Source organism: Talpa occidentalis, unplaced genomic scaffold (genome assembly GCF_014898055.3).
Source record: "Talpa occidentalis isolate TD23 unplaced genomic scaffold, MPIMG_talOcc4v2.1 talOcc4.2, whole genome shotgun sequence".
NCBI classification, from domain to species: Eukaryota; Metazoa; Chordata; class Mammalia; order Eulipotyphla; family Talpidae; genus Talpa; species Talpa occidentalis.
The window spans coordinates 137,999,673-138,005,818 of record NW_023602073.1 but is presented as its reverse complement, the minus strand read 5'-3'; the positions used below and the strand labels follow the sequence as shown (position 1 = coordinate 138,005,818).

The 6,146-nt window shown below is 39.6% G+C and overlaps 1 pseudogene; it reads left to right on the top strand.

The window, feature by feature from the left end:
• Nucleotides 1-3,501: 3,501 nt before the first annotated feature.
• On the top strand, nucleotides 3,502-4,114 carry LOC119251540 (phosphoglycerate kinase 1-like; annotated as a pseudogene).
• The last annotated feature ends 2,032 nt before the right edge of the window (nucleotides 4,115-6,146 follow it).

The following is a 6,146-nucleotide window of genomic DNA, read 5'->3' as shown; positions in this document are numbered from 1 at the left end:
GCTTGTGTTTGTACCTCTCACACATACTATATTGTCTGTTTTCAGTCAGTCTGTTATAGAGCAACCCCGATATTAAACGGGTTCCTGGCTGTGGGTCCTCACCCGCGCGCTTTAAAGGGACTTAGGAATACTCTACTACAGACACACGCAAAAGGGTTAATAAAAGGTTTATTTACAAGAGAAAAAGAAATAAGGAAAATATACAACTCAGGGAGAAAATAGGGAAATAAAGTCTTTAATGCGTCCTACCCGATCCGACGACCTGGAAACCCAAAGTCACTCTCTGAGCTGGCCGGATGCTGGGAGCTGGCGGAGAGCCAAAATGGAGAGCCCCCCAAAGCCCACGTGTCTGCCTTTTGTATCCACCTGGCTGCTTAACCCCACCCTCAGGTCCCAGCCACCTTCCCTTTGGTGGTGATGGGATTTGGAGTTCCCAGTGTCTTTGGCTTTGACCTGGGGTGGGGGTGGAGTCCACAAAGCCTATATGGAATTTGCTTTGGGACATCCTTTTCCCCCTAACAAGTCCTTTAAGGAGTGTGATTGTTAGGGGGGAAAAGGATGTCCTAAAGCTAATTCCATACAGGCTTTGTGGACTCCACCCCCACCCCAGGCCAAAGTCAAAGACACTGGGAACTCCAAATCCCATCACCACCAAAGGAAAGGTGGCTGGTACCTGAGGGTGGGGTTAAGCAGCCAGGTTGATATAAAAGGCAGACATGTGGGCTTTGGGGGGGGTCCCCCATTTTGGCTCTCTGCCAGCTCGCAGCATCCGGCCAGCTCAGAGAGTGACTTTGGGTTTCCAGTTTGTCGGATTGGGTAAGACGCATTAAAGACTTTATTTCCCTATTTTCTCCCTGAGTTGTACGTTTTCCTTATTTCCTTTTCCCTTGTAAATAAACCTTTTATTAACCTTTTGTGTATGCCTGTAGTGAAGTATTAATAAGTCCCTTTTAAGTGCTGGTGAGGACCCACAGCCAGGCGACCCGTTGAATATCAGGGCTGCTCTATAACATGATGACCCAGAGATTTACTCTGGAGGATTGTGATTCTTTTCTACCCGTCAATTTTGTGTAACTGGTTGTCATTCACTAGCCTTTACTAGTGGACCTAGCAGTACAAGGGGGTGCCTCACTTTCATTGATCCTTCAGATTCCTGAATCCTCTCTCCTTCCCTTATTGGAGAAATAGCAATCCTTGGTGAGTTGAGTAGTCAGGATTAATCCTTATCTTATTCAAAATTCTAACTTTATTTTCACCATTTTTCCTACTGCTCAGGCTACTGGGAAGCTGACACTCTTTGCTGGACTCTTGGAGCCATGGCTCTCAACTATCATCTCCATTTGGAAACTGTCCCAGTTGTAGAGAACCATCTCCCTGAAGTTCATACCTTCAGTAGCAGGGATGACGTCTTGGTCAACTCAGGATGTAAAGTCTGGCCCTTTTACCCAATTTAGGGCAGTTTTAAAGGGTTAACTCAACTACCCATAGTATCTGCTGAAGTTTCTCAAGACTTCAGCACAGCTTGATTTCACCCTCTGCCAAATCCTGCTTCTATCTCTTCCCTGCTGCAGGTGTAGATCTCTAGAGCACTCTGATAAATCTGCATGCTAATATCAGTCTCAGAGTCTATTTCCTGGGGCAATACACCTGCAAAAAGCCTCATTTCAATTCTAAGGAATGATTATTGTGTGAAGCCATCCTGCCCGGGACATTAAAATCCTAACACTCCAGAAATCCAGAGTTGAGGTATGGGAAAAAAACATATTGTGAGTAGATCTTGTTTTCTGAATGCGTGTATTCTGACATGAAATTAACCACCCCATATATTTTTTGCTAGTTTAGCGCATTTATCACATTCAACAGTTTTGTACCACAATATCTTCACCTCATTGTCTCCATGATGGTGATATAATTTAAGTTGTCAATCATCCTCTCATTGTGCTAGGCCGATGCTTCTGGGTACAGGAAAAAACATTGACTCTCTTTGGGATAATGGGAAGTAGGACATTACTTCCCAGTGAGATTCATATCAAGAGGGAGTTCCTTTAAATAAAAAAGTTGGTTTGAAAATACACAACTAAAATGTTGACATATTGCTATGGAGACTAAATTGAATGGCAAGGAATTATGTGGGGTGGAGTAAATACACTGTAAATTGGAAGAAACAGAGTAACTTGCAGGTAGCTGAGTAAGCACTAGACAGATTGATTAAATGGAAAGTAGTCAAGTGTGTCACAGAATTGAAGATAAATATTCCTACTCAAAAATAAACTTTGTAATACTGACAATAATTTAAACATGTCACTTAATATACAAATAAACAATTGATTGCCTAGTTAATATTCTCTCATTTTTAAGTGTGGTCATTAGATATCAAGGTATTAGATATCTAGAGAGCATAAATTGAATTATTTATGATATGCCCTAAGGTAAAAGAAAATGACTTTATTTGAAATATTAGATAAGTCTGTCTTTAATAATTGAGATGAATCTTTTCACTATTTAGTTTGACAACTGAATTTTATGTACATATTATTCTCCATGGATTATGAGTGACCATGTGCATTCAAATGACCAGGGTCATTCAAAACTACTCTGTCAATTGAATTTTCTAAAATGTGGATAGAAATGCAAATATCAACTTATGTCTGGCAGCCCAAAAGATTAACTTGAATTATTGGAGTAGCTGGGAAAACATTATTTTGAAAATTAGCAGAAGTTGGATAAAATATAACATTAGAAACACCGAAGAGCTAGTTTCTGGGGGACAGGACAAAGAAAGGACATGAGAAGAAAGAAAAGCAAAGTTTCCACTGGCTTCCTTGGCACTCTTCAGCCGTGTTCTCTGCTTCTGCCTGACACCCCATTCTGTAGCTACTATCATATTGCTAAGATGTGCTTTCCAACAATCGGACTCAGTACAGGCTGGATGCGAAGGGGAAGTGGATCGTTAAGAGAGTGAGCTTTAATGTCCTTATGAAGAACAACCCAATAACAAACCACCAGGGGAATCAGGCTGCCATTCTGAGTGTAATATTCTGCTTGGACACTGGAGCCAAGTCAGCTGTTTTTTAAGAGTCACTTGGGCAGGGCTGATGGTATCCCCATGCCTGACAAGTACTCCTGGGAGCCAGTTGCTGTAGAACTCAAATCTCTGCTGGGCAAGGGAATTTGTTTTTGAAGGACTCAATGTGCCCAGAAGTGGAGAAAATTTGTGCTAATCCACTGCTGGGTCTGTAATCCTGCTGGAGACTCTGCCTTCATATGGAAGAAGAAATGAAGGGAATGAATACTTCTGTGAACCAGTTACTTAATGTTCTTCCAGCTACAACAGCAACCAATGAGTGTCACTTTCCAAACTTGGGGATATCTATATCAAAGATTCTGTTCCCTGAACATCACAGCTCATGGTGGGGGTCAGTCTGCGCAGGAGACTGGAGGGTTTTTGATGAGCAAGGAACTGAGTTATTGAGCCCAAAGCAACACTTCCTGACCATTGGGATGAGAGCTAGAGTTACATATAAGATTTAGCTGATCAATAATATGCTATACAAAAAGTCAATTAGATGATTATTGGTGGAAGAATGGCTTTTACCTTCCTTAAGGTGCTCAACAACATGGAAATTGGTGTGTTAGCTTGATGAAGAGGAGCCAAAATTGTCAAAGGCCTGATGTCCAAAACTGAGAATGGTATGAAGATGCCTTTGTCTGTTGACTTTTCCATTGTAAACAAGTTTGATGAAAATACTGAGACTCACCAAGCTGTTGTGGCATTTGGCACAACTGTGATTGGATAGGCTTGAACTGTGATCCTGAGAGCAGCGAAAAGAATGCTGAGGCTCTTGCTTAGGCTAAATGTATTATGTGGAATGGGCCTGTGGGCATATTTGAGCGGGAAGCTTTTGCCTGAGTTACCAAAGCACCTCATGGATGAGGTGGTGAAAGCCATATTCAGGGAATGCAGCAACCTCAAGGATGGTGGAGACACAGCTACTTGGGGTGACAAATGGAGCACTTAGAACAAAGTTAGCCCTGTGAGCACTGGGGTGGAGCCAGCTTAGAGCTCCTGGAAGATAGAGTCTTTCCCAGGGTGGATGCTCTCAGTAATGCTTAGAACTTTTTTGCGTTGCACAGGATCTCAGTGCATCTTTACCCTTTGCTTACATTCTTCAAGTTCTCATTTAAATCTCTTAGTGACTAAATTGCTGTGTATTCTAGAGTGCATGTATTTATATTTTGCCTGTTAAAAGAAATTGAAATGTGCGAACTTTGTTCCTATTTTGAAGTAATTTATTTGATTAGCTCTGTCATTGTTTTAATACATAGCATGGAAACAAGATGAAATTCTAGTTATAGGGAGAGAGAGGAATATGAAGTTGGTGATCAAGAAAGTGAATAAATGTATCCATTGAAGCTAGAAAAAAGGAAAAGATAATTTTTAGCTAGGTAAAGGGCCATAAGTATGACTCCAGCTTTTCTCAGTGGTCCATGGGATACCATCTTGAAATTCAGGGGGCAGAAAGCAGTGTGGAAATAAACTGTAACTCCTAATCTTTTCTGTTGGTTATCTTGAGTCATATGCTGCTTCTCCAGGGTGACTTCTGGGATGCTGGATATTTTTGAATTTGTGATGGAGGAGAGCATATCAAGAGATGTAATTCCTTAAGAACAGAATACTCTTTCTGCTGAATATGTCCACCTTATGCTCATTCATACAACAGGCTTTGGTAAAGAATCCCATGCTCCATGCTGTACAAGTCAATGTGTATGTCATAGTGAACAGACACAAGTCTGCTGCCCAATATGTCATTACTGAGCCCTTGTCATTGCCTCCCTCCAACTTCCCAGGTCAGCTATTGGAAACCCATTAATTTTCCCAGAAATGTTCTCTTAAACTGCTTATCCATAAAGTCTGAGATTCCACATATATTCAATCTTTTCTTTATGGACTGCATGTCCTGCCTGTGGTCACATAATATGCCTAGAAAATTAATTGGCTTCCCCTAAAACAAAAGGGATTGAGATAGCATTTATGTACTCAAGGCCAGGAGGAATACAGATACATTTTTTAGGGAGGTGAAAATGTCATGGAAAGGAAATAACTTGATCTACTTCACAGTGTTGCTTATGACTGACTTGACATAAATATCCCAGGAGTATAAACCCCGTGCTGATAAAAAATGAAAAGAGAAAGAGGCAAAGTGCATTAAGTCTACCCTAAACACATGAATTCTTATTTGGCTTTAAATGGGCTCTTTAGAACCTGAGGCTCATTGGCCAGTGGTTATTTTCATGATTTCTATAGTTCAGCAATGAGGCTTTTCCTTCTTAAACTTTACTTTGTTTTTTAAAAAATATTTTCAGGAACCTGAAATGCATACAGAAACATACTGAAGTAATAGGCTTCAGTTTGATTCCCCTTGTTCTTCTAGGAGTAGTTTATTCTTTGTTAATCTAAAATAATTTAAAAAAGGAAAACAGCAAAAAATGGCTACTTATAAATATAGTTTGTTTTCAAAGAATAATCTCAAGTTATTGGGAATATATAGATAATCTCTTTCCATGTTTACTCCATAAGGTTTGTGGTGTAAGTTAAAAAAGTGACATATCTAATGAGACAACTCTTGTGAAAATATTGCCCAATCTTTGAGTTTTTGTTTGGAAGTTATTACTCATCAGATTTTCATTGATGGAGCTTGTATGACTTAACCAGGTCAAATTTGATGATATTCATATCCTTAAAAGTTGACAGTGATTGTTCTGTCATTGAGCCTGAAGTTATTATTAGGAAATGATAGAAAATGTAGGGAAGACTTGATATAATGATAAATTTCCAATGTCCCTCTTCTCTCTGTTGGGATGTAGAATTGAAAACCATTTTCCTTGCATAATTTAATTATCCTGTCACTTTATTTTGGAGGTTTGCTAACTCATGACCCGAAAGGACTGATTTATGAAGCAGTACAGAGATAAATCTAAATGCCAAATTGAATTAAGCAGTATAAGCATAATGTAAGAGTAGAGTTATTTTTGAGTTAACATCAATTATAAAATGAGTTCAAAAGATTATTTACCACTTAAGTTGACAAGTCAGTATTTTATTGACCTGGATTTTTTTTTTTAATCTGATGACAGTTTCCTGTTTT